General features: G+C 48.3%; 1 protein-coding gene and 1 non-coding gene across 2 annotated transcripts in view; both read right to left on the reverse strand.

Annotated features, from left to right (window-relative positions):
- PIGS (phosphatidylinositol glycan anchor biosynthesis class S) overlaps positions 1 to 27,158 on the reverse strand; it is a 1,033,024-nt gene that overhangs the window by 862,085 nt on the left and 143,781 nt on the right. The window lies entirely within an intron of this gene.
- LOC126032326 (small nucleolar RNA SNORA51) lies at positions 23,912 to 24,046 on the reverse strand. The gene has a single exon (XR_007503850.1). It is a non-coding gene; the product is annotated as a small nucleolar RNA SNORA51 (small nucleolar RNA).

Consider the following 27,158-nt stretch of genomic DNA (forward strand, 5'->3'; position numbering starts at 1 on the left):
TAGTGGGTCTGGGTTCTATGAGTACCACTGGGAGTGATCCCCTGAGTGATAAGCCATGAGTAGCCTCTGAACACACACATACACACACACACACACACACACACACACACACACACACAAATTCACTAAATTGACTAGAAAACTAGTTTTGGAAAATGAACAGGAACCACAGGCAAGATTTGTTCGAGAACTATCTTGTTTTTGTTTTGGGGCCACACCTGAGCACTGCCAGGTGTTGCTTCCCCACCCCAGCCCCCCCCAAAAAAAAAGATATTCTGTTTCCTTGCAAATAGATAGGTTTGAAAGGATTCAAAATGAAGTATTAGGGATTAGTCAATGAATCATGACTGTATTAGTATTACTGCTAATATTAATATGGAAAATTCAATTAGACATTTAATTTTTTTCTTTTTTCCTTTCTTCTTTTCTTCCTTCTTGTGACAACACTTGATGGTACTGAGGGACAAAAGGTAGTGCTCAGGATATCATATGGTGCAAGGGATCAAACACAGAGCCTCACATGTGCAATGTATGTGCCCTATCACTTGAGCCATATCTGCAGTGCCCAAATGATTAGCATTTCCTCCCACTCATGTTCTCTGCTGCTTTGGGTTGTTGAATTAATGTCCATGTTAGTTATCTGATCCTTCTAGAGAACCTTTGAACCATTTGTTATCCACTAATAAATGTATTTCTACTTAAATCATCTGGAGGAGATGCTAGTTAAATCTTGACTAATAAAAGATCATTTGGGCCAGAGTGATAGTATAGTGGTAGGATACTTGTTTTGCATGCTGCCAATCTGGGTTTGATCCTATATGGTCCCCTGTGCCCAGCCAGGAGTAATTCCTGAATGCAGAGCCAGGAATAAGTCTTGAACTCTCTGCCAGGTGTGGTCCCCAAACAAACAGACAAAAAAACCTAAAAAGTAAAAATAGGTAATTCAACAGATAATAATGGATTTTTACCAACTCCACACAGTATAGTGATGTGATATTTGATTCTTCCTTTTCTTTCTTTCTTTTTTTTTTTTTTTTTTTGTTGTGTTTTATTTTGGGACCACTCACAGCAAGTCTAAGCATTATTCCTGGCTCTGCACTTAAGGTATTACTTTTGGCGATCCTTGGGGGGATAATATGGGATGCCCAGTATCAAACCCATTCAGGCAGGCACCCAGATATATGATTCTTTTTCTTGCTCTCTCTCCCTACCCCCTCATAGGCCTTTCCTGTCAGCATTTTGGCATAAAAAATAGACAACATATTCTTTAAAAAAATGACCTTACCTATATTTTTTTCTCTACCTTTACCCTCTTATTTATCTTCAATAAATAAAGGCACATGTTTACTTTGTTTTGTTCTTTTAATGAAAGTAAATCAAATTCAAAGGACTGGCTAAACATTCATTTGCTTTGTAAATAGAACTAGAAATAGAATTAGTAAATTAGAAGTTTCAATTGAAGAAATACTAAAACCTTATCATGAGGGCAAATAAAAAAAGAAAGGCGAAATAGAGATTATAAAACTTAGATAACAGAATAAAATATAAAGTTCAACATAAATCTCACTGAATTCTTGGAGGAGAGCTTAGAAAGAGAAGATAATTTTTGAAGAACTATTAGCTGAGTACCTTCTAGAATTCAGGACACAAATGGTCAAATTCACAATAATTCCAACTAAGAGTCCTTAGAGTTTAATGACCCCCAAAACACCTTTTACCAGGTTTAGGATAAAAAGAGTTGCATTTAAATAACTCAGTAAACAAGTGGTAAAATTAAAGCAAACATTAACTGTGCAAAGTATCATAATGACAATATTTAATTTGGAAAGGAGGCTTTAACCAGAGGGGCAGAGGTAATAGTACAATGGGTATGGATTTGCATTGCATGTGGCTAACCTGGCTTCAATCCCAGGAACCCCATGTGGTCCTCCAAGCCCACCAGGAGCACAGATCCACACATACATGCTAAATGATTATCATACTAAAGGAGGATAAATACTTTATAATATTCAAACCAAATATGGGGGGAAAGTAGTTAAATATGAAAAGAAGCTTACCTTCAGTTTGAAATGCAGGTTCAATAACTTCACTTCCACCAAAGGTTTATTAAAAATACAATAAATAGGGGCCAGAGAGATAGCACAGAAGTAGGACATTTGCCTTAGACGCAGAAGGACGGTGGTTTGAGTTTCGGCATCCCAGATAGTCTTCCAAGCCTGGCAGGAGCGATTTCTGAGTGTAGAGTCCGGAGTGACCCCTGAGCACTGCCGGGTGTGACCCCAAAACAAAAACAAACAAACAAAAAATACAATAAATAGGGCTGGAGAGACAGCACAGTGGTTGGGCTTGCATTTGGCCAACTCAACACAGATGGTGGTTCAGTTCCCCGAGCCTGTCAGGAGCAATTTTTGAGTGCAGAGCTGAGAGTAACTCCTGAGCGCCGCTGGGTGTGACCCAAAAACCAAAACAAACAAAAAAAATACAATCAATAGGGGCCTGGATGAACAGCACAGTGGCGTTTGCCTTGCAAAGCAGCCCATCCAGGACCAAAGGTGGTTGTTTCGAATCCCAGCGTCCCATATGGTCCCCCGTGCCTGCCAGAAACTATTTCTGAGCAGACATTCAGGAGTAACCCCTGAGCACCGCCGGGTGTGGCCCAAAAACCAAAAAAAAAAAAAAAAATACAATCAATAGAGGCGTGCTCTTCAGGTCCATATTCTCCCCTGAACATATATATTGCATGCCTGACTCTATGTTTCTTTGCTTTTCTATCCTACTCTAAAGAAGCCTGTGTTCTCTCTGGAATATGTTCTATCCTCTCACATCTTTTTAAATAGGTTTTAATAAAAACTATCTTGCTTCACAAAAAATAAAAATTAAAATACAATAAATAGAAACAGAGTGATTAGGTATTTTTCTTACATGAAGTTAACATTTTCTTGCTTACATCTCCAACTCCACATATCATCCCCAATTTAACACTGGAGTGAATCCTGAGCACAGAGCTAGGAATAATCCCTGAACACCACTGGGTGTGGATCTCAAACAAAAGAATATGTCTATAATTTATACATACACACACAACAAATAGTGACCAGAGAGGTAGTACAAAAAGGTAAAGCCATCTTACATATGGCTAATATTGGCTTGTTCAACCCACAGTATGGTCCTCCAAATACTGCCAGGAGTAAGTTCATAACATAGTAGCCCCTAAGCACCGCTGGGTATGACCCCTGAAAGTCACCCAAGGAGAAGAAATGTGCTCTTTCCATATTTCTCAGTAAAAACATTGAGCAAAGAATTGTGAAAGATAGCAATAGTAGCATCTTGAAAAATGATGAGTACAAGGAACAAGCCACAGAGCAGGGAGGCAGAATTCTGAGAGAGCATTGGGGAACCAACCACATGATCACTACAGACATCTCACAATAATCAGTAATTGGAGGCTATATGTGTAATCTGGAATTAGAAATAGGTTGGGAGTAGAATTTAAAATAAGGATAATTTGGGCACCAGAGCGATAGCACAGTGGGTAGGGCCTTGCATGCTGAGTGTGCCCCCCCCCCAAAAAAAAAAAAAACCAAAAGGATAATTTGGATAAAACGACTTTTTTTATTTTTTTTATTTTTTTTTTGGCTCTGCGCTCAAAAATTGCTCCTGGCTTGGGGGACCATATGGGATGCTGGGGATTGAACCTGCGTCATCTGTCCTGGGTCAGCTGGATGCAAGGCAAATGCCCTACTGCTGTGCTACCACTCGTCACTGGATAAAACTACTTTGGAGAATTAGTTTCATTATTCATTAAAAGTCTGCCTCATATTACAAATAAAACACATGAGTAAAAGCATACCCACACAAGTAATGTCAAGTCCCTAAGATTTACGTTCATCAAAGAAGTTAAGTGAAAACAGTAACAAAAGGAGCCAGAGAGATAATACAGCTGTAGGGTGTTTGCCTTGCAAGCAGCCAACCCAGGATGGACCCAGGTTCAATCAATTCCCAGGATCTCATATGGTCCCCTGACCCTGCCAGGAGTAATTTCTGAGCCCACAGTCAGGAGTAACCCCTGAGTGCTACCAGTGTGGCACAAAAACAAGAAGAAAGAAAACAGTAACTAAAATGTCTTCCAAACCTATAGCAATAAAACAAACCAATTTTATTTATTTTATTTTATTTTTAAATTTTCCCCGCCTTATTTTTAAATTTTTAATTAGAATTTAAATTAGGGGTCCAGAGAGGTGGCACAGTGGTAAGGTGTTTGCCTTGCATGCAGCTGACCTAGGACAGATTGCGGTTCGATCTCCCAGCGTCCCATATGGTCTTCCAAGCCAGGAGCTATTACTGAGTGCATAGCCAGAGTAATGCCTGAGTGTCATCAGGTGTGGCCCAAAAACAAAAAAACTATTTATTAAATTAAGAGCTGGAACTATAATACAGCAGGTAATGCAAGGCAAATGCCCTACCTCCATAGGATCTCTCCAGCCCCTCAAGTTCAATACTTGGTGCCCCATCTGATTCCCTGAGCCCACGAGGAGTGATCCTTGAGCCAGAAGTAAGCCCTTAGCCTCAGTGGGTCTGGCCTAAATTATATATATATATATCCAGCAAGAAAAGCAAGAATTCACACACTTTCTTTCTTCAAAGAGTTCTGAGGCAAAGAGGAAGCAGCACCGCTGACCCTGTAGAGAAGAGTGAGTCTGTAGAGCTGGCTGGGTGCAGACATGGTGACTGTGTTTGTGGGTGTGATTTCAAACATTTTTATTTGTTATGTCTGCTGTCACCAAGTAGTAAAGAATATGTAACACATCGTCTGAATTGCATTAATTACTATAGCTAGTAAAGGAAAAGATCAATAATGTTAACATGCCCTTTAGGGTGGTTGAAGAAAACAAGAGAGACCAGTAAATGAGTCATGCTTACTCATTCAAGGATTTACAAGAACTCAAGAGACTGGGCTCAAGAACTCAGAATTACTTTTTTTTTTTGGTTTTTGGGCCACACCCGGCAGTGCTCAGGGGTTACTCCTGGATATCTGCTCAGAAATAGCTCCTGGCAGGCACAGGGGACCATATGGGACACAGGGATTCGAACCAGCCACCTTAGGTCCTGGATCAGCTGCTTGCAAGGCAAACACCACTGTGCTATCTCTCCGGGCCCAAGAACTCAGAATTACTTATGGTATCTTTCAGTTGTGTAAGGTCTTCCATAGCTGTACTCAATGTCCACCAGAGTGATAGCACAGCAGAGAGGGCATTTGCCTTGCATGCTGCCAACCTGGGATGAACCTTGGTTTGATCCCCCATATGGGGGATCCCATATGGTTCCTTGAGCCTGCCAGGAGCGATTTCTGAGTGCAGAGCCAGGAGTAACCCCCGAGTGCCATCGGGTGTAGCCCCCTTCACCAAAAAGTAGACATAATAAGTAAATAAATGATTAATAAACATTTAATTAATACAACCATTTCTTGTCTACAACAGATGTAGATAATATATAAGATATCATACAGGTTAAATTTATAAGAATAGAAAAGGCAGGGCTGGAGAGACAGCATGGAGGTAAAGCGTTTGCCTTGCATCAGAAGGTTGGTGGTTCAAATCCCGGCATCCCATATGGTCCCCTGAGCCTGCCAGGAGTGATTTCTGAGCATAGAGCTAGGAGTAACCCCTGAGCGCTGCTAGGTGTGATCCAAAAACCAAAAGAAAAAAAAAAAAAGAATAGGAAAGAAGGGCCAGAGAGATAGCATGGAGGCAGGGCATTTGCCTTATATGCAGAAGGACGGTGGTTCGAATCCTGGCATCCCATATGGTCCCCCAGCCTACCATGAGCAATTTCTGAGCGTAGAGCCAGGAGTAGCCCCTGAGTGCTGCCAAGTGTGACCCCCCCCAAAAAAGAATAGAAAAACAGACTTAAAGACAAGGAGTATTTTTTGTTTGTTTGTTTGTTTTGGGGGGGGTCACAGTTAGCAGCACTCAGGGGTTACTCCTGGCTATGCACTCAGAAATTGCCCCTGGCAATCATGAGGGACCATATGGGACACCAGGATTCGAACCACTGTCATCCTGGGTCGGTTGCATGCAAGGCAAAAAACGCTCTATGGCTGTGCTATCTCTCTGATCCCTAAAGACAAGGAGTATTAACAGAAATAAAAATAATTTATCTGGAAATGGAGAGATAGCCCAGGGGGAAGGCACTGCCCTTGGTATGACCACAATGGCAGTGATCCAGGGGTGGAGAGATAGCACAGTGGTAGGTGTGGTAGGGTGTTTGTCTTATACGTAACCAATTCAGAACAGAAGGTAGTTCCAATCCTGGTTTGAATCCCAGCAACCCATATGGTCCCCCGTGTCTGCCAGGATCTATTTCTGAGTGCAGAGCCCAGGAGTAACCCCTGAGAATCACTGGGTGTAACCCCTCCAAATGGCAGTGACCCTGATTTGAATCCCCCAAATATCTCAAATCCCCAAATGAGGAATATAGTCCCCAAAGTCCCACCAGAAATGATCTCTGATCGTTGTGTGTGTGCTTCTCCAAAATTGGGCTGGTTACTGCTAAGTTACTTCTAGAAAAGTTCAACAAATGTGTGCCCCCCCCCCAAAAGTTAGTCAATCACCTCCACTCTCACTAAATCATTTTTTCCAGTTTGACCAAAAAATAATGTTTTGTTTACTATGGCTAAAACGCAATCCCTCTTCATGTCTATTAGTCATTAGCTTATTTTGCAAACTACTTGTTCAAATTCATTCAAAAATACATCTGAGGGCAGAGAAATAGTACTGTGAATAAGGCTCTTGCCTTGCAATACAGTTAATCCAAATTTTATCCCCAGAACACTCTGTAGTCCCCCAAGGCCAAGGCCAACCAGGAGTGATCCCTAAGCACAGAGCCTGGAGTAAATTCTGAGTACTAGTGAGTGTGACCCAAAACACCCAACTCTAATGCTTCTTAAAATTGGGTTTTCCCTAGAAGTGTTCAGAGGCTACTCTTAATTTAGTGCCTAGAGGTGCTTAGAATATATGTGATCCAGGGATCAAATCCAAGACCTCCCAGGGCCTGAGCCATAGTATATTGAGGTAGACATTTACCTTGTACACAGCCAACTGTTTACTTAATTTTTAAAAAATAATTTGGGAGCCAGAGAGAGAGAGTACAGAGCATTGAGGTGCCTAACTTGTATATAGTCAATCCTGGCTTGATCACTAGCACCACATTTGGTCCCCTGAACCCCACAGGAGTGACCCCTGATCACAGAGTCAGGAGTAAGATCTAAGCACTGCCAAGTTTGATCCCCAAAACCAAAACAGTAATTTAAATATAGCAAATAAGGGCCAGAGCTATAGCACAGCAGAAAGAGCATTTGCCTTGCACTTGGCTGATCTAGGTTCAACCCCCAAAATCCCATATGGTCCTCCGAGCCTGCCAGCAGCGATATCTGAGCACAGAGCCAGGAGTAACCCTGAGGGCCATTAGGTGTGTCCCAATAACCCAAATAATAACTATAAAAATAATAATTAATTAATCAATCAACAAAAAGAACCTGGAGGATTAATATGAATACAAACCATAGGATAAGAACTAAAACTAGGGTCCAGGGAGATAGTACAGGGGATTAAGGTGCCCCCACTCCATCTATGGTCCTTCCCCTAAGCACCACCAATAACTCCTGAGCCCAAGATCTGCTGGATGTGGTCTAAAACAACACCCCTCCCTCAAATCCTGAAAAGATTAGGCCAAGGCATGCTAAGAGTGCAATAGAGATGTAACCCCAAAACAAACTAGAAGCTACAAATGTCTCTGTTGAAAGCAGCACCTGTCCACTACTGTTGAAAGCATCTGCCTTCGTGCTTGTGTTCCTGGAGTTCTGCTTCCTCCAGCTTCGCTGTGCAGGTGGTAAGTCCCGCCTCCCAGCTACTTCTCTCTCCTGGTAGGTCGGAAGGTTGGGAGGCGGAGCAGCCCAGCCCCTGCCACACCCACAGCTCTACAAAGCTGCCTAGGCTAGAAATCCAGCAGTGATTCAATTCAGATCTCCAGTCTATGCCTTTGCAAAATAACTGCAGTCTGGGTGACAGCTTATGTTGCGATATCTAGTCGCCTCATTTTCCCTCCCTCACAAGCTTCACGTTGGAAAAAGTAACTTTGTCTTGATTTTTCCTCCTGCAAGCATGCTTGCTAGGCCAGGCAGCACCTGACCTTACCCAGTACCAGGCCCCAGCCTCTCTGGTACCAGGACCTCTTAATTTTGGCTGTTACACTTGAGAGAGACGCCCATTAGGTAAGATAGCCAACCCACAATAAATCAACTTTACATAATGAATTGAGTTATATGGATTGATTGGTTTGGGGGCAGAGATTGAGTTTATTGTTAAGGTAAGTATTACTGGCACATTTTCCACCCTGAATAGTGGCCTGCATCTCCATATTAGAAATCTACTGTTGGTATTTGGGTAACACCCTGCTGCACTCAGTGGTTATTACTGGTCTGTGTTCAGAAATCATTCCTGGCAGGCATGGGATACCATATGGGATGCTGGGGTTTGAACCACTGTCCATCCTGGATCGGCTGAGTGCAAGGCAACTGCCCTACCGCTGTGCTATCTCTCTGGACCCAGAAATCTTGGAAATGATCACTCTAGACAAAACACTGGGAATTGAAAAGAAGTAAAATGACATGATCGATGCCTTGATGCTTTATCAGTAACAGTATTCAGTATTGCAAACTACAGTGCCCAAAAGGAGAAAATGGAGAGAGAGAGAGAGAGAGAGAGAGAGAGAGAGAGAGAGAGAAAGAGAGAGAGAGAGAGAGAACAAGTGTCTGATTAGCAGCTGTTTGGGAAGTGTAAAGGGGAAATTGGTGCTGGGAAATGAACACTGGGGAAGGAATGTAGTGTTGGAATATTGTATGATCGGGCCCGGAGAGATAGCACAGCGGCATTTGCCTTGCAAGCAGCCGATCCAGGGCCAAAGGTGGTTGGTTCGAATCCCGGTGTCCCATATGGTCCCCCGTGCCTGCCAGGAGCTATTTCTGAGCAGACAGCCAGGAGTAACCCCTGAGCACCGCCGGGTGTGGCCCAAAAAACAAAAAGAAATTTGATTTTGATCATGCCGGGCAATTTTAGAGGAAATTTTAAGATTTGTCCTAGGTTAAATGCTATCAGCAAGCAATTTGATGCCTAGCACCTTAATTATTGTCTAGGAGGCAGAGGAGGAAACAAACCAGGGCAGAGTTGTGACTGATAATAAAGTGTAGTATTTTGTAATAGTAGTAATATGTGATCACTTTTGAGTTGCTAATGTTCTGTATGTATGTATGTATATTTTTAATAGTACTGGAAATCTAATCCATGTATACAAGGCATAAGCTTTGTCACTGAGCCACTTCCTTGGTTCAAATATCCTTTATTTTTGTCTTGCCTGGAACTGAGAACTTGTGTGCCTGTGGCCAGGGGTGGCCCCAAGACAAAAAAAAAAAACATAATAAAAATATATATAATAAGAGTTGGGATGTAAAGTCTAGTGGAAAGAGAAACAACAGAAAGAGAAAGCAACCAGGGCTTATACAACAAAAGGAACCTCAGTGGAGAGAAGACCTGAATCTGGTCAGTAGGCAACCATTGGGTTTAATTAACCCTCTTTTTTATTTTTAAAATTTTCAGTCACTCCTGGCTCTGGACTCAGGAATCACACTTGGCAGTGCTCCAGGGACCATATGGGGTACTGGAATCAATCAGGTCAGCTGCTTGCAAGGCAAGCACCTTACCCACTGTAGTATCTCTCCAGCCCCTGATAAAATTTCCATGAAGAAGATAATTTCTATTATTTTATTAAACTCATATTAATCTTTATTAAACTTATTTTAATCTGGCCACTCCCCAGATGTGCTCTGGGGACCACCATAGACACGCTCAAAGTGCTTGGGGGGTGGGTGAATGTGCCACATGGTCCCAGAAATTAAAGCCAGTCCTTGCACATGCCAGGCCAGGAATGTACTCCACCAACTAAGCTGCATACATGCTCTTAGGATGTAAATGCCTTAGTATCCAGCTCCCATCATTTTTGTTTGTTTGTTTGTTTGTTTGTTTTGGGGTCACACCCGGCAGTGCTCAGGGGTTACTCCTGGCTCTATGCTCAGAAATTGCTCCAGGCAGGCTCAGGGGACCATATAGGATGCCAGGATTCAAACCACTGTCCTTCTGCATGCAAGGCAAATACATTACCTCCATGCTATCTCTCCAGCCCCCATTTATTACTTTTTTTTTTTTAAGTCAACTTTGGTAGTTAATCCAATGCACTACTAATAAGGCCCACAGCCCATGTGAGAATTTGATTTGTCAAGGTTGACATGCTGAAAATCAGAAGTATAGACCTCAGAAAGTTCATTTACATAGAACTATAGTCATAAATCATGTAATAATTATGTAGCAACAGCCTAAAATTTGGTTTATCCTGGTTGTTCTATGTTTAGAAGACCCAGTTATGAATATAGGTCAGCATAGTGAAGGCTGTGTTCCACCTGGGGGAGCAGGATGCTGGAATACCTCATGTTCAGCTCATATGGCACAGGAGACTATGTATTTAATAAAGGATGTTTAACAGAAACCAAAAGATAAAAAGAGGAAGAGGTAAGCTGTTGCCTGGAGAAAATTGTTAGCCCAGACTGAGTTCTCTCTGTGTGTCTCTGTCTCTGTCTGTTTCTATCTCTGATTCTTTTTTTTTTTCTTTTTGGTTTTTGGTTTTTGGTTCACACCCGGCAGCACTCAGGGGTTACTCCTGGCTCTGTGCTTAGAAGTTGCTCCTGGCAGGCTTGGGGGACCATATGGGATGCCGGGATTTGATTCATCATCTGTCCTGGATCTGTTGTGTGCAAGGCAAACGCCCTACTGCTGTGCTATCTCTCTGGCCCCTGTCTTTGATTCCTTCTCTCACCGTCTCTCTGTGTGTCTGCCTGTCTATCCATATGTCTGTCTGTCTCTCTCTCTGTCTCTCTGTCTGTCTCTATCTGTCTTTTCTCTGTCTCTGTCTATTTGTCTCTGTCTGTTTGTCTATCTCTTGTTGGGGCTTCTTGCTGGCTCTGTGCTCTGGAATCAGTCCTGGAATGCTGGGGAATTGGAATCGGACTTGGGTGTGCTGCACATAAGGTGAGCACCCTAGCCTATGTCTTATCTCTCTAGGGCCCAGACTGAATTCTGAAGGCACTTGTGGAAGGGTCCAGGGAAGCAGAGCCTCCTTTGCCAGCCTTCCTAGAAAGCCGGCTAATCACCGGCAAGGAGAGAAGGGCTTTCGTTGTGAGGAATAGAGGCTTCCCTGAGGTCTGGTTGTAGCAAAGCCTTCCCTCCTTATTGCAGAAGCAGATGGGACCCAGATGTCTTTCAGAGCTGCAGGGTTCCCATTGGACTTCACAGACTTCTGAGGCCAATGTCTTCTCCAAGAGTGAGAGGGTTAGTAGACCTGGTGGGTTCTTCTGGTTTACAGTGGGTGCTTTTGATGTTCAGATAGTGAAGTAATCTTTCTGAAGAGAACAACAGTTACAAGGAATGTCCCATACATAAGCCATTGTTGTGATTTCTTTTCTTTCCTTTTATTGTTGTTTTTCTTTTTGCACCACACCCCATGGTGCTCAGAAGCCCAGTGATCCTGGTGTTTGGGGTTGCTTCCAGCAGTACTTGGCATCAGTGTTAGGGATGAAACCAGGGTCTCTAGCCAAGAAAGTACACTAACCCTTTCATTAAAATTGTTTTTAAAGGGGCCAAAGAAATAGCACAGCAGTAGTGTGTTTGCCTTGCACATAGCAGACCCAGGACGGATGGTAGTTCGAAACCCGGCATCCCATATGGTCCCTCGAGCCTGCCAGAGGCAATTTTTGAGCACAGAGCCAGGAGTAACCACTGAGCGCTGCCAGGTGTGGCCCAAAAATAAAAAGTAAAAAATTTTACTAGTCACCCATATTTACAATTTTACAAAATGGTTGAGTTTTATGCATACAATATTCTTTTTTTTTTTTTTTTTTTTTTTTTTTTTTTATAATTTTTTATTATGAATTATGAGAACAAAAGATGCAAAGAAAGAGGATAAGGTAAAGTTACAGTGGAAGGACAATCACCCATAACATAATTATCAGAAGAAGTCCCCTTGCTGATATCTTAACTTTGAATTTTCACCAAAGAAAGTTAAGATAAATAAAACAGAATCCATGTGCAATTACTTTTTCCCTCAAGTCCCCAGATTGTAGCACATTATAATATTTCTTAACAGCACACAAGGCAATCTAAAGCCATCAAACTTACGTAACTCCTTAAACATTAGAGGCATAGTATTTTTTACATTTCCATGTACATGCATATTAGCTTAAGTTAACCTCAAATTTTAAGTGGGTGTGTTTTAAGGATTAGAGTCAAAGGAGCACAGTAAAAACGGTGTTAGAGTGGCAATTGTTGTTTGCATAGGCCCTCCAAAATATGAGAGGCATGGAAAGGAATAGCCTTGGCCTAAATACAAAGAGATCCTACCCCTGAAGTTTCCTGGCATAAGACCAGCTCTAGGCCTCAGGAAAGTTATCGTTCGCTCCAAGACATTGTCCGTAGCGCCAACACACTTATCACACAGTCTCTGTTGTTGGTCTCATGTTTCTGTATTAAAGATTCTGGAATCTGCATGTCCTACATTGAAGTCATGATGTGGAGTGCCTTTTCGTTTCACCTCACCATGAAAGGGGAATGCAGGAAGCCCTGTCCTGTAAGCAGGTTGTTGTTGTTAAGTCTTCTCAGTGTTAAGGGAAGTCTCTTTTGAGCAGGACGATGTCTGAGCAGTGGTAGGGTCTTCCGTGGTAGAGGATTGCTTCCAGGTGATGTTATAGACAAACCTCACCATAAAGGGGCAATACAGCAAGCCCTGTCCAGTAAACAGGTCATTGTTCTTGTTGTCTTCTCAGTGTTAAGGGATGTCTCTTTTGAGTAGATCGATGTCAGAGCAGCTGTAGGGTCGTCCCTGGTACAGGAATGCCTCCAGGTGATGTTATATACAACCTTGGATGTTTTGTAAATGTCTTCTGTAGATCAAGGGGTAAATGGAGAATGCCCATTCTTCTGAGGCCTGTGCCAGGTCTTTATGTCAATGTTCAGGGTGTAAGGTCTCATTGCACTACAAGATTTGTGAGTTCCCATTTCTATTAGATAAGAACTTATTGGTATGTATAGTATTTTCCTATGTTAGTGTGCCTACGCAAACAAGATATAAAGCCACGTGGTGCTATCAGATATATGGGGGAATAAGAACATTTCCAACAAGACCCATGACTTGGTTCAAACATAAGTATTAAACTGAGGGATTCTTTCACACCAAATTCCATATTGAGCAGTTCATAAAGAGAAGATAAAAAACATGGGGGGGGGATCATCACTGTATAAGAAAGTATTTAGCAAAAGTTATAGCCGTCAAAGAAAACACCCATAAAATGTTGAAAAGATATGTGTCCTTTTTATGCCTTTTAAAATAGTTGGGTGGGTGTTAACTCTAGGGCACCACTTTGGTCTGTGAATTAGGACTCAACAGTACTTAAGTTAGAAAGGGTAAAAAAGGAGTAATGATGATAGGAGTTAAAGAAGTTAAAGAGAAATATGAACTTATGAAGGGGTATGCAAAAGGGCAGAGTACAAAATGGACATTCTGCATACATAAAAACATAATTCAATGATAGTGAGTACTATTAATGTTTCTTGTGAGAGTACTATTAATGTTTCTTGTAAGCGCGGGGGCGATAGCCCCCGCGCGATTTTGAAAATATAGACTGGACAGAGATTACCAGTGCCAGCCAAGCCTCCTCCTGCTAGACTCCCGGCTCCCAGGAAGGAGAGATCCTTCAAGAAGCTGGGAGAACAGAAGTTCAGAGCCCCACCCAGACCCTCCCTAAGGAGCCGCATGGATAGTGGGGGAAGGCCTAGGGTACCTTCAAACTCCACCAAGGGACCCAACTCACCGGCTTGCCCAGGGGTATGGCCCGGGGAAGCCCTGGAGATCTGGAGCAAGGCGGCAGAGGGGTGCTGGGGTTACCCAAATCCCGCTCCCCCCCCTAGGCCTGGCCAAGCAGGCCTCCGGCATGGCGTGGGCCTGCCAAGCCTCCTCCTGCTAGACTCCCGGCTCCCAGGAAGGAGAGATCCTTCAAGAAGCTGGGAGAACAGAAGTTCAGAGCCCCACCCAGACCCTCCCTAAGGAGCCGCATGGATAGTGGGGGAAGGCCTAGGGTACCTTCAAACTCCACCAAGGGACCCAACTCTCCGGCTTGCCCAGGGGTATGGCCCGGGGAAGCCCTGGAGATCTGGAGCAAGGCGGCAGAGGGGTGCTGGGGTTACCCAAATCCCGCTCCCCCCCCTAGGCCTGGCCAAGCAGGCCTCCGGCATGGCGTGGGCCTGCCAAGCCTCCTCCTGCTAGACTCCCGGCTCCCAGGAAGGAGAGATCCTTCAAGAAGCTGGGAGAACAGAAGTTCAGAGCCCCACCCAGACCCTCCCTAAGGAGCCGCATGGATAGTGGGGGAAGGCCTAGGGTACCTTCAAACTCCACCAAGGGACCCAACTCACCGGCTTGCCCAGGGGTATGGCCCGGGGAAGCCCTGGAGATCTGGAGCAAGGCGGCAGAGGGGTGCTGGGGTTACCCAAATCCCGCTCCCCCCCCCTAGGCCTGGCCAAGCAGGCCTCCGGCATGGCGTGGGCCTGCCAAGCCTCCTCCTGCTAGACTCCCGGCTCCCAGGAAGGAGAGATCCTTCAAGAAGCTGGGAGAACAGAAGTTCAGAGCCCCACCCAGACCCTCCCTAAGGAGCCGCATGGAGAGTGGGGGAAGGCCTAGGGTACCTTCAAACTCCACCAAGGGACCCCAACTCACCGGCTTGCCCAGGGGTGTGGCCCGGGGAAGCCCTGGAGATCTGGAGCAAGGCGGCAGAGGGGTGCTGGGGTTACCCAAATCCCGCTCCCCGCCCTAGGCCTGGCCAAGCAGGCCTCCGGCATGGCGTGGGCCTGCCAAGCCTCCTCCTGCTAGACTCCCGGCTCCCAGGAAGGAGAGATCCTTCAAGAAGCTGGGAGAACAGAAGTTCAGAGCCCCCACCCAGACCCTCCCTAAGGAGCCGCATGGATAGTGGGGGAAGGCCTAGGGTACCTTCAAACTCCACCAAGGGACCCAACTCACCGGCTTGCCCAGGGGTATGGCCCGGGGAAGCCCTGGAGATCTGGAGCAAGGCGGCAGAGGGGTGCTGGGGTTACCCAAATCCCGCTCCCCCCCCCTAGGCCTGGCCAAGCAGGCCTCCGGCATGGCGTGGGCCTGCCAAGCCTCCTCCTGCTAGACTCCCGGCTCCCAGGAAGGAGAGATCCTTCAAGAAGCTGGGAGAACAGAAGTTCAGAGCCCCACCCAGACCCTCCCTAAGGAGCCGCATGGATAGTGGGGGAAGGCCTAGGGTACCTTCAAACTCCACCAAGGGACCCAACTCACCGGCTTGCCCAGGGGTGTGGCCCGGGGAAGCCCTGGAGATCTGGAGCAAGGCGGCAGAGGGGTGCTGGGGTTACCCAAATCCCGCTCCCCCCCCCTAGGCCTGGCCAAGCAGGCCTCCGGCATGGCGTGGGCCTGCCAAGCCTCCTCCTGCTAGACTCCCGGCTCCCAGGAAGGAGAGATCCTTCAAGAAGCTGGGAGAACAGAAGTTCAGAGCCCCACCCAGACCCTCCCTAAGGAGCCGCATGGATAGTGGGGGAAGGCCTAGGGTACCTTCAAACTCCACCAAGGGACCCAACTCACCGGCTTGCCCAGGGGTATGGCCCGGGGAAGCCCTGGAGATCTGGAGCAAGGCGGCAGAGGGGTGCTGGGGTTACCCAAATCCCGCTCCCCCCCCCTAGGCCTGGCCAAGCAGGCCTCCGGCATGGCGTGGGCCTGCCAAGCCTCCTCCTGCTAGACTCCCGGCTCCCAGGAAGGAGAGATCCTTCAAGAAGCTGGGAGAACAGAAGTTCAGAGCCCCACCCAGACCCTCCCTAAGGAGCCGCATGGATAGTGGGGGAAGGCCGAGGGTACCTTCAAACTCCACCCAGGGACCCCAACTCACCGGCTTGCCCAGGGGTATGGCCCGGGGAAGCCCTGGAGATCTGGAGCAAGGCGGCAGAGGGGTGCTGGGGTTACCCAAATCCCGCTCCCCCCCCTAGGCCTGGCCAAGCAGGCCTCCGGCATGGCGTGGGCCTGCCAAGCCTCCTCCTGCTAGACTCCCGGCTCCCAGGAAGGAGAGATCCTTCAAGAAGCTGGGAGAACAGAAGTTCAGAGCCCCACCCAGACCCTCCCTAAGGAGCCGCATGGATAGTGGGGGAAGGCCTAGGGTACCTTCAAACTCCACCAAGGGACCCAACTCACCGGCTTGCCCAGGGGTGTGGCCCGGGGAAGCCCTGGAGATCTGGAGCAAGGCGGCAGAGGGGTGCTGGGGTTACCCAAATCCCGCACCCCCCCCTAGGCCTGGCCAAGCAGGCCTCCGGCATGGCGTGGGCCTGCCAAGCCTCCTCCTGCTAGACTCCCGGCTCCCAGGAAGGAGAGATCCTTCAAGAAGCTGGGAGAACAGAAGTTCAGAGCCCCACCCAGACCCTCCCTAAGGAGCCGCATGGATAGTGGGGGAAGGCCTAGGGTACCTTCAAACTCCACCAAGGGACCCAACTCACCGGCTTGCCCAGGGGTATGGCCCGGGGAAGCCCTGGAGATCTGGAGCAAGGCGGCAGAGGGGTGCTGGGGTTACCCAAATCCCGCTCCCCCCCCTAGGCCTGGCCAAGCAGGCCTCCGGCATGGCGTGGGCCTGCCAAGCCTCCTCCTGCTAGACTCCCGGCTCCCAGGAAGGAGAGATCCTTCAAGAAGCTGGGAGAACAGAAGTTCATAGCCCCACCCAGACCCTCCCTAAGGAGCCGCATGGATAGTGGGGGAAGGCCTAGGGTACCTTCAAACTCCACCAAGGGACCCAACTCACCGGCTTGCCCAGGGGTATGGCCCGGGGAAGCCCTGGAGATCTGGAGCAAGGCGGCAGAGGGGTGCTGGGGTTACCCAAATCCCGCTCCCCGCCCTAGGCCTGGCCAAGCAGGCCTCCGGCATGGCGTGGGCCTGCCAAGCCTCCTCCTGCTAGACTCCCGGCTCCCAGGAAGGAGAGATCCTTCAAGAAGCTGGGAGAACAGAAGTTCAGAGCCCCACCCAGACCCTCCCTAAGGAGCCGCATGGATAGTGGGGGAAGGCCTAGGGTACCTTCAAACTCCACCAAGGGACCCAACTCACCGGCTTGCCCAGGGGTATGGCCCGGGGAAGCCCTGGAGATCTGGAGCAAGGCGGCAGAGGGGTGCTGGGGTTACCCAAATCCCGCTCCCCCCCCCTAGGCCTGGCCAAGCAGGCCTCCGGCATGGCGTGGGCCTGCCAAGCCTCCTCCTGCTAGACTCCCGGCTCCCAGGAAGGAGAGATCCTTCAAGAAGCTGGGAGAACAGAAGTTCAGAGCCCCACCCAGACCCTCCCAAAGGAGCCGCATGGATAGTGGGGGAAGGCCTAGGGTACCTTCAAACTCCACCAAGGGACCCAACTCACCGGCTTGCCCAGGGGTATGGCCCGGGGAAGCCCTGGAGATCTGGAGCAAGGCGGCAGAGGGGTGCTGGGGTTACCCAAATCCCGCTCCCCCCCCCTAGGCCTGGCCAAGCAGGCCTCCGGCATGGCGTGGGCCTGCCAAGCCTCCTCCTGCTAGACTCCCGGCTCCCAGGAAGGAGAGATCCTTCAAGAAGCTGGGAGAACAGAAGTTCAGAGCCCCAATCAGACCCTCCCTAAGGAGCCGCATGGATAGTGGGGGAAGGCCTAGGGTACCTTCAAACTCCACCAAGGGACCCAACTCACCGGCTTGCCCAGGGGTATGGCCCGGGGAAGCCCTGGAGATCTGGAGCAAGGCGGCAGAGGGGTGCTGGGGTTACCCAAATCCCGCTCCCCCCCCTAGGCCTGGCCAAGCAGGCCTCCGGCATGGCGTGGGCCTGCCAAGCCTCCTCCTGCTAGACTCCCGGCTCCCAGGAAGGAGAGATCCTTCAAGAAGCTGGGAGAACAGAAGTTCAGAGCCCCACCCAGACCCTCCCTAAGGAGCCGCATGGATAGTGGGGGAAGGCCTAGGGTACCTTCAAACTCCACCAAGGGACCCAACTCACCGGCTTGCCCAGGGGTATGGCCCGGGGAAGCCCTGGAGATCTGGAGCAAGGCGGCAGAGGGGTGCTGGGGTTATCCAAATCCCGCTCCCCCCCCTAGGCCTGGCCAAGCAGGCCTCCGGCATGGCGTGGGCCTGCCAAGCCTCCTCCTGCTAGACTCCCGGCTCCCAGGAAGGAGAGATCCTTCAAGAAGCTGGGAGAACAGAAGTTCAGAGCCCCACCCAGACCCTCCCTAAGGAGCCGCATGGATAGTGGGGGAAGGCCTAGGGTACCTTCAAACTCCACCAAGGGACCCAACTCACCGGCTTGCCCAGGGGTATGGCCCGGGGAAGCCCTGGAGATCTGGAGCAAGGCGGCAGAGGGGTGCTGGGGTTACCCAAATCCCGCTCCCCCCCCCTAGGCCTGGCCAAGCAGGCCTCCGGCATGGCGTGGGCCTGCCAAGCCTCCTCCTGCTAGACTCCCGGCTCCCAGGAAGGAGAGATCCTTCAAGAAGCTGGGAGAACAGAAGTTCAGAGCCCCACCCAGACCCTCCCTAAGGAGCCGCATGGATAGTGGGGGAAGGCCTAGGGTACCTTCAAACTCCACCAAGGGACCCAACTCACCGGCTTGCCCAGGGGTATGGCCCGGGGAAGCCCTGGAGATCTGGAGCAAGGCGGCAGAGGGGTGCTGGGGTTACCCAAATCCCGCTCCCCCCCCCTAGGCCTGGCCAAGCAGGCCTCCGGCATGGCGTGGGCCTGCCAAGCCTCCTCCTGCTAGACTCCCGGCTCCCAGGAAGGAGAGATCCTTCAAGAAGCTGGGAGAACAGAAGTTCAGAGCCCCACCCAGACCCTCCCTAAGGAGCCGCATGGATAGTGGGGGAAGGCCTAGGGTACCTTCAAACTCCACCAAGGGACCCAACTCACCGGCTTGCCCAGGGGTGTGGCCCGGGGAAGCCCTGGAGATCTGGAGCAAGGCGGCAGAGGGGTGCTGGGGTTACCCAAATCCCGCACCCCCCCCTAGGCCTGGCCAAGCAGGCCTCCGGCATGGCGTGGGCCTGCCAAGCCTCCTCCTGCTAGACTCCCGGCTCCCAGGAAGGAGAGATCCTTCAAGAAGCTGGGAGAACAGAAGTTCAGAGCCCCACCCAGACCCTCCCTAAGGAGCCGCATGGATAGTGGGGGAAGGCCTAGGGTACCTTCAAACTCCACCAAGGGACCCAACTCACCGGCTTGCCCAGGGGTATGGCCCGGGGAAGCCCTGGAGATCTGGAGCAAGGCGGCAGAGGGGTGCTGGGGTTACCCAAATCCCGCTCCCCCCCCTAGGCCTGGCCAAGCAGGCCTCCGGCATGGCGTGGGCCTGCCAAGCCTCCTCCTGCTAGACTCCCGGCTCCCAGGAAGGAGAGATCCTTCAAGAAGCTGGGAGAACAGAAGTTCAGAGCCCCACCCAGACCCTCCCTAAGGAGCCGCATGGATAGTGGGGGAAGGCCTAGGGTACCTTCAAACTCCACCAAGGGACCCAACTCACCGGCTTGCCCAGGGGTATGGCCCGGGGAAGCCCTGGAGATCTGGAGCAAGGCGGCAGAGGGGTGCTGGGGTTACCCAAATCCCGCTCCCCCCCCCTAGGCCTGGCCAAGCAGGCCTCCGGCATGGCGTGGGCCTGCCAAGCCTCCTCCTGCTAGACTCCCGGCTCCCAGGAAGGAGAGATCCTTCAAGAAGCTGGGAGAACAGAAGTTCAGAGCCCCAATCAGACCCTCCCTAAGGAGCCGCATGGATAGTGGGGGAAGGCCTAGGGTACCTTCAAACTCCACCAAGGGACCCAACTCACCGGCTTGCCCAGGGGTATGGCCCGGGGAAGCCCTGGAGATCTGGAGCAAGGCGGCAGAGGGGTGCTGGGGTTACCCAAATCCCGCACCCCCCCCCTAGGCCTGGCCAAGCAGGCCTCCGGCATGGCGTGGGCCTGCCAAGCCTCCTCCTGCTAGACTCCCGGCTCCCAGGAAGGAGAGATCCTTCAAGAAGCTGGGAGAACAGAAGTTCAGAGCCCCACCCAGACCCTCCCTAAGGAGCCGCATGGATAGTGGGGGAAGGCCTAGGGTACCTTCAAACTCCACCAAGGGACCCAACTCACCGGCTTGCCCAGGGGTATGGCCCGGGGAAGCCCTGGAGATCTGGAGCAAGGCGGCAGAGGGGTGCTGGGGTTACCCAAATCCCGCTCCCCCCCCCTAGGCCTGGCCAAGCAGGCCTCCGGCATGGCGTGGGCCTGCCAAGCCTCCTCCTGCTAGACTCCCGGCTCCCAGGAAGGAGAGATCCTTCAAGAAGCTGGGAGAACAGAAGTTCAGAGCCCCACCCAGACCCTCCCTAAGGAGCCGCATGGATAGTGGGGGAAGGCCTAGGGTACCTTCAAACTCCACCAAGGGACCCAACTCACCGGCTTGCCCAGGGGTGTGGCCCGGGGAAGCCCTGGAGATCTGGAGCAAGGCGGCAGAGGGGTGCTGGGGTTACCCAAATCCCGCACCCCCCCCCTAGGCCTGGCCAAGCAGGCCTCCGGCATGGCGTGGGCCTGCCAAGCCTCCTCCTGCTAGACTCCCGGCTCCCAGGAAGGAGAGATCCTTCAAGAAGCTGGGAGAACAGAAGTTCAGAGCCCCACCCAGACCCTCCCTAAGGAGCCGCATGGATAGTGGGGGAAGGCCTAGGGTACCTTCAAACTCCACCAAGGGACCCAACTCACCGGCTTGCCCAGGGGTGTGGCCCGGGGAAGCCCTGGAGATCTGGAGCAAGGCGGCAGAGGGGTGCTGGGGTTACCCAAATCCCGCTCCCCCCCCCCTAGGCCTGGCCAAGCAGGCCTCCGGCATGGCGTGGGCCTGCCAAGCCTCCTCCTGCTAGACTCCCGGCTCCCAGGAAGGAGAGATCCTTCAAGAAGCTGGGAGAACAGAAGTTCAGAGCCCCACCCAGACCCTCCCTAAGGAGCCGCATGGATAGTGGGGGAAGGCCTAGGGTACCTTCAAACTCCACCAAGGGACCCAACTCACCGGCTTGCCCAGGGGTATGGCCCGGGGAAGCCCTGGAGATCTGGAGCAAGGCGGCAGAGGGGTGCTGGGGTTACCCAAATCCCGCACCCCCCCCTAGGCCTGGCCAAGCAGGCCTCCGGCATGGCGTGGGCCTGCCAAGCCTCCTCCTGCTAGACTCCCGGCTCCCAGGAAGGAGAGATCCTTCAAGAAGCTGGGAGAACAGAAGTTCAGAGCCCCACCCAGACCCTCCCTAAGGAGCCGCATGGATAGTGGGGGAAGGCCTAGGGTACCTTCAAACTCCACCAAGGGACCCAACTCACCGGCTTGCCCAGGGGTATGGCCCGGGGAAGCCCTGGAGATCTGGAGCAAGGCGGCAGAGGGGTGCTGGGGTTACCCAAATCCCGCTCCCCCCCCTAGGCCTGGCCAAGCAGGCCTCCGGCATGGCGTGGGCCTGCCAAGCCTCCTCCTGCTAGACTCCCCGCATACAATATTCTGACACCAACCATTCCCTCCTCTATTCACCCCACATACACACATTTACATACAAATCCCACTTTCATGGTAAGCTCAGTTCTGATGACAAGGCAGAAGAAAAGTTTGTTCACTCTGCTCACTATTATTCAATATTTATTGGAAGTCTGCATACTAATTAAACAAGAAAGAGATATAAAGGACATTTAGATTGGAAAGGAATAAGTAAAATGCTCACTATTTGAACAAGACATGATATTAGACTTAGAAAAGACTAAAGAATATCAAAAAATAAACCTCCTAGGAACAATAAACTTGTACAGTAATGTGGCAGACTACAAGTCAACGTGCAGAAATCTATGGCATTCTGGAGCCAGAACAATAGCACAGTAAATATGGCATTTGCCTTGCAGGCAACTGAACAAGGCTCAATCCCGAACATTTCACATGATTTCCTGAGCATACCAGGAATTATCTCTGAGCAGAGCCAGGAATAATCCCTGATCACTGCTGGGTGTGGTCCAAAACCAAACCAAACAAACAAATAAAGTTATCAACATCATATCAGAGCTGGAGAGATAGTATAGCAGGTAAAATGCTTGTTTTGCATGTGACTGGCCTAGGTTCAGTCTCAGGCATTCTGTATGGTCCCCCAAGCACCACCAGAAATGATTCCTGAGAGCGGAGCCAGGAATAACCCCTGAGCATCACCAGGTGTGGCCCCAGACCAAAATAATAATAATAATAATAATAATAATAATAATAATAATAATAAATTTAAAAGTTTAAAATAGGGACCGGAGAGATGGCATGGAGGTAGGGCATTTGCCTTGCATGCAGAAGGATGGTGGTTCAAATCCTGGCATCTCATATGATCCCCAGAGCCTGCCAGGAGTGATTTCTGAGCGTAGAGACAGGAGTAATCCCTGAGTACTGCCAGGTGTGACCCAAAAACCAAAAAACAAACCAAAAAAAGTTTAAAATAGGGGCTGGAGCAATAGCATAGCTGTAGAGCATTTGCCTTGCATGTGGCCAACCCCAGACAGGCCCTGGTTTGATTCCCAGGATCTCATATGGTCTCCTGAGCCTGCCAGGAGCTATTTCTTAGTGCAGAGCCAGGAGTGCAGACCCCTGAGGGCCACCAGGTGTGGCCCGAAATTTTAAAAAAGTCTAAATATAAAAGATTTGGAGGAAAATGGGAAGCATTGTTTGGGAGAGTCATAGGCAGATATTGGGGGAAAAATAAAAATAATTTAGGGGTGTAGAGTTAGCTCAACAGACCTAAACACATGCTTTGTATTCTTGAAATAAAGGTTCAATCCCTAGCACTGCGCAATCACCCTTGAGCACGGAACCAGAAGTAGCTACTGAGTACCATCAGATATAGCCCAAAACAAAAGAAAAATGAAGCCAACTTTGTTGATTGAGGATGCACGTGGTGCAGGGCATAGAATCAAAGGAAGCAGGAAACTAATGAGTAGAAAACAAAAAAATCTAAGGATAAGCCATACCAGGCCTTTCCTACTATTCCTTCACCTCTCCCAGCTCTACTTTCATCATCCTCCATTTCTAAGAGCAAAAACAATGACTCTATTCTGGGGCCACTGCTCTAGATTATCCCTAGAATAATCCCTAGAAAAGTAATCCCTAGAAAAGCTGGGAATTGAGCTGGAGAGATAGCATGGAGGTATCTTGCATGCAGAAGGATGGTGGTTTGAATCCCGGCATATGGTCCCCTAGCCTGCCAGGAGTGACTTCTTTTTTTTTGTGTGTGTGTGGTTTTTGGGTCACACCCGGCAGTGCTCAGGGGTTATTCCTGGCTCCAGGCTCAGAAATTGCTCCTGGCAGGCACGGGGGACCATATGGGGCACCGGGATTTGAACCGATGACCTCCTGCATGAAAGGCAAATGCCCTACCTCCATGCTATCTCTCTGGCCCCCAGGAGTGACTTCTGAGCATAGAGCCAGGGGTAACCCCTGAGTACTGCCAGGTGTTACCCTACCCCCCCCCAAAAAAATCTGAGAATTGAAGTGAAGGAGTTCTGTCATTTTTAATAGTAATTAATCATGTAGCCTCTTTTTTGTGTGAAAAATATTATAACTTTCTTTATTTTGGAAAATTATTAATTCACTTTAGCAATCAGATGAAACTTACATGGGACTTCTCCCAGCACTGGGCTCTGGATTCTCCCAGCAGTGCAGAAACCATAAATGGGATAACGGGGTAGGAACCACTTATCAGGACCCACTTTACAAATAACATGAGCTTGCAGCACTGACTTATCCCACTATCACAATAATTTTTTGTCCCCCAATTAATTCACAATACAGACCAGGCAAAGGGCCTGGGTTTGTGTATATGGGGTGCATTTATTGTACCTCCTCTTTTTATACAGTCAGTGTAAAGAACACAGCCTGTGGTAAGAATTGGGAGGCCTTCATGTAGACTCTTATTTATTATTTTATTACTCCTAATTCTGCACTCAGGAATCACTCCTAGTAAGGTTAGGAGACCTTATGGAATGCCAAGGATCAAACCTGGGTCTGCCATGTGCCAGGCAAGAACCTACTATACTATCATTCCTGTCCTGATAAAGGATCTCTTAAATGTTCTCTGCAGGATAGGAAGACAAATAGATGGGCTGCATACATGCTTTGTATGGAAGAGGTCTGGCTTCGAACCCTGGCATTGCTGCTTGGCACTCTAAGCACTGCTGGAGTGACCCCTGAGTACCACGTAGAGAATGGCCCCTGAGCACCACCAAATTAAAGAAAATTATAATCATCTACTTTGCTAAGAGCACTTTACAAGGATCCTCAAATCGAGTTTAATAGTCTCTTAATGAGGAAATGAGGAAATAGCTCAGGTCACTGGAACTTTGCATGCTGGAATCCAGGGTACCATGTCTTGAATCATATGGCCTTTTGAACACAACCAGAAATCACCTGTGAACACCCAGGTGGGAGGATTCCCAGCACCACTTGGTGTGGCCCCCAAACCAAAACCAAAATAAATTAAAATAAAGCCTCTTGAGCTTGGGAGGCTTGTCATGATCTTGACATCAAACTGAACTTCCAATATCTATAAATTTGAGTTTTCTTCTTGTCTTAAGATTCCCTGATATTCTGAAGTTGCAACACTTACCAAGAAGGAACCTTTCTTATTTAAACCAATGAGGTTGCCAGAAAGCTTGCTATAAGAGCCAGCCCATTTTTCACTGCTTTATTGGCTTCCTCAAGTCAACCTCTGTTTCTATGACTTTCTTGTTATATTAGAATTTATATACGGGGCCGGGCGGTGGCGCTGGAGGTAAGGTGCCTGCCTTGCCTGCGCTAACCTAGGACGGACCGCGGTTCGATCCCCCGGCGTCCCATATGGTCCCCCAAGAAGCCAGGAGCAACTTCTGAGCGCATAGCCAGGAGTAACCCCTGAGCGTCACAGGGTGTGGCCCAAAAACCAAAAAAAAAAAAAAAAAAAGAATTTATATACATCCAGATTATATCCTAGTCAAACACGAGTTTTCCAACTATGCCTGTTAGAACTTTTAAAACACTTAGTTTGTTGATGTAATACATCAGATGTAAACATCTGAATTATTATAAAAATATCTAATAAGCGTTATTTAATTCAGGAGGAATCATGTAGAAAGAAGTAATTGTTTAACTTTTATTTTTCATGGAATAACATAATAATACAGCAGGTCAGGCACTTTCCTTGCATGTGGCTAACCTATGTTCAACTCCCAACATCTCATATGGTCCCCTGAGCACTACCACGCGTAATTCCTGGGCGCAGAACCATCTGAGCATCTTCAGTTGTAGCCCAAAAACCAGTCAAATAAAATAAAGCTAAGTTTTTATAGTTATGCTTCCTCATATTGTGAATAGTTTTAGAAAAAGATTTTCTTTATTTAATTTTTTTATTTCTTTTTTTTTTTTTTTTTTTTTTTTTTGGTTTTTGGGCCACACCCAGTTATGCTCAGGGGTTACTCCTGGCTATGTGCTCAGAAGTTGCTCCTGGCTTGGGGGACCATATGGGACACCTGGGGATCGAACCGCGGTCCGTCCAAGGCTAGCGCAGGCAAGGCAGGCACCTTACCTTTAGCGCCACCGCCCGGCCCCTTTATTTCTTTTCTTAAACACCATGATTACAAACATGATTATAGAGACAGGAGAGATAGCATGGAGGTATGGTGTTTGCCTTGCATGCAGAAGGTTGGTGGTTCGAATCCCGGCATCCTATGTTGTCCCCTGAGCCAGCCAGGAGAGATTTCTGAGCTCTTTGCCAGGATTAAGCCCTGAATGCTGCTGGGTTTGACTCAAAAATCAAATAAATAAATAAATAAATAATAAAAAAAACATGATTATAGTTTGGTTTCAGTCATACAAAGCAAACCCCCTTTCACCAGTGCAACATTCCCACCACCAATGCCCCCTCTCTCCCTCCTCCCCCAGAAAAAAATAAATTCTTATATGTAGAAAAAAATAAAACTTAAAAGTGTTAGCAAAGTCATAAAAATTATGACTCTCCCCCTTTGTCCCATGTAATTCTTTAGTTTGTTGGACTTTTGGGGGAATATTTTTGGAAGTCACATTTGAAATGTTTAGGGGTCACTCTATGTGGAATACTTAAACAAATGAGCTCGGGCCCGGAGAGATAGCACAGCGGTGTTTGCCTTGCAAGCAGCCGATCCAGAACCAAAGGTGGTTGGTTCGAATCCCGGTGTCCCATATGGTCTCCCGTGCCTGCCAGGAGCTATTTCTGAGCAGACAGCCAGGAGTAATCCCTGAGCACCGCCGGGTGTGACCCAAAAAACAAAAACAAAAAACCAAAAAAAACAAATGAGCTCACTGTTGAGTTCTTTCTCCAACCTCCATGTAATTATTTTACTTGAATCCAGTTAATTCTTTTCTATTAGTTCAGTTTTTTTTTTCAGTTCAGTTTTATCATCTGAATGTTATTAGAGATTTTTTTCCATGAATCTCTTTGAGAATCAAGTATGCTTGTACTTGAGATTAACAATAACTTTATAGATTACAAGAAACAAACAGAAAGTTCACCTTAAAGTCATGTTAAAGTTCTGATTAGGAATCGTTTCATGGTATTGATAAGAAAATTTGATTTTATTATTATAAAATAATGACCAACAATTGTAATATCATCACATCAGATGATGAGGAATTTTATATAATTCCTAAAATATTTATAACATTTTCCTATAAAAATTCAACACCAAAAAGGCTTCAGATCAGACCCAGAGTGATAGTACAGCATTTAGGATGCTTGACTTGTATGAGACCGACCCACGTTCAATTCCCCAATATTTCTCTATGCCCTACCAAGAGTGGTTATTAAGCTCTGAGCCAGGAGTAACCCCTAAAAATCACTGGGTTGTAGCCAAATACATACATACATACATACATACATACATACATACATACATATAAAGGCTTGGGATCACTGCTCATTTGACATCCATCCATCTCAACATATGAAATAAACCGGGGCCGGATCAATAGCACAGCGGCAAGGCGTTTGCCTTGTACTC

This window comes from Suncus etruscus, chromosome 1 (genome assembly GCF_024139225.1).
Source record: "Suncus etruscus isolate mSunEtr1 chromosome 1, mSunEtr1.pri.cur, whole genome shotgun sequence".
NCBI lineage: Eukaryota > Metazoa > Chordata > Mammalia > Eulipotyphla > Soricidae > Suncus > Suncus etruscus.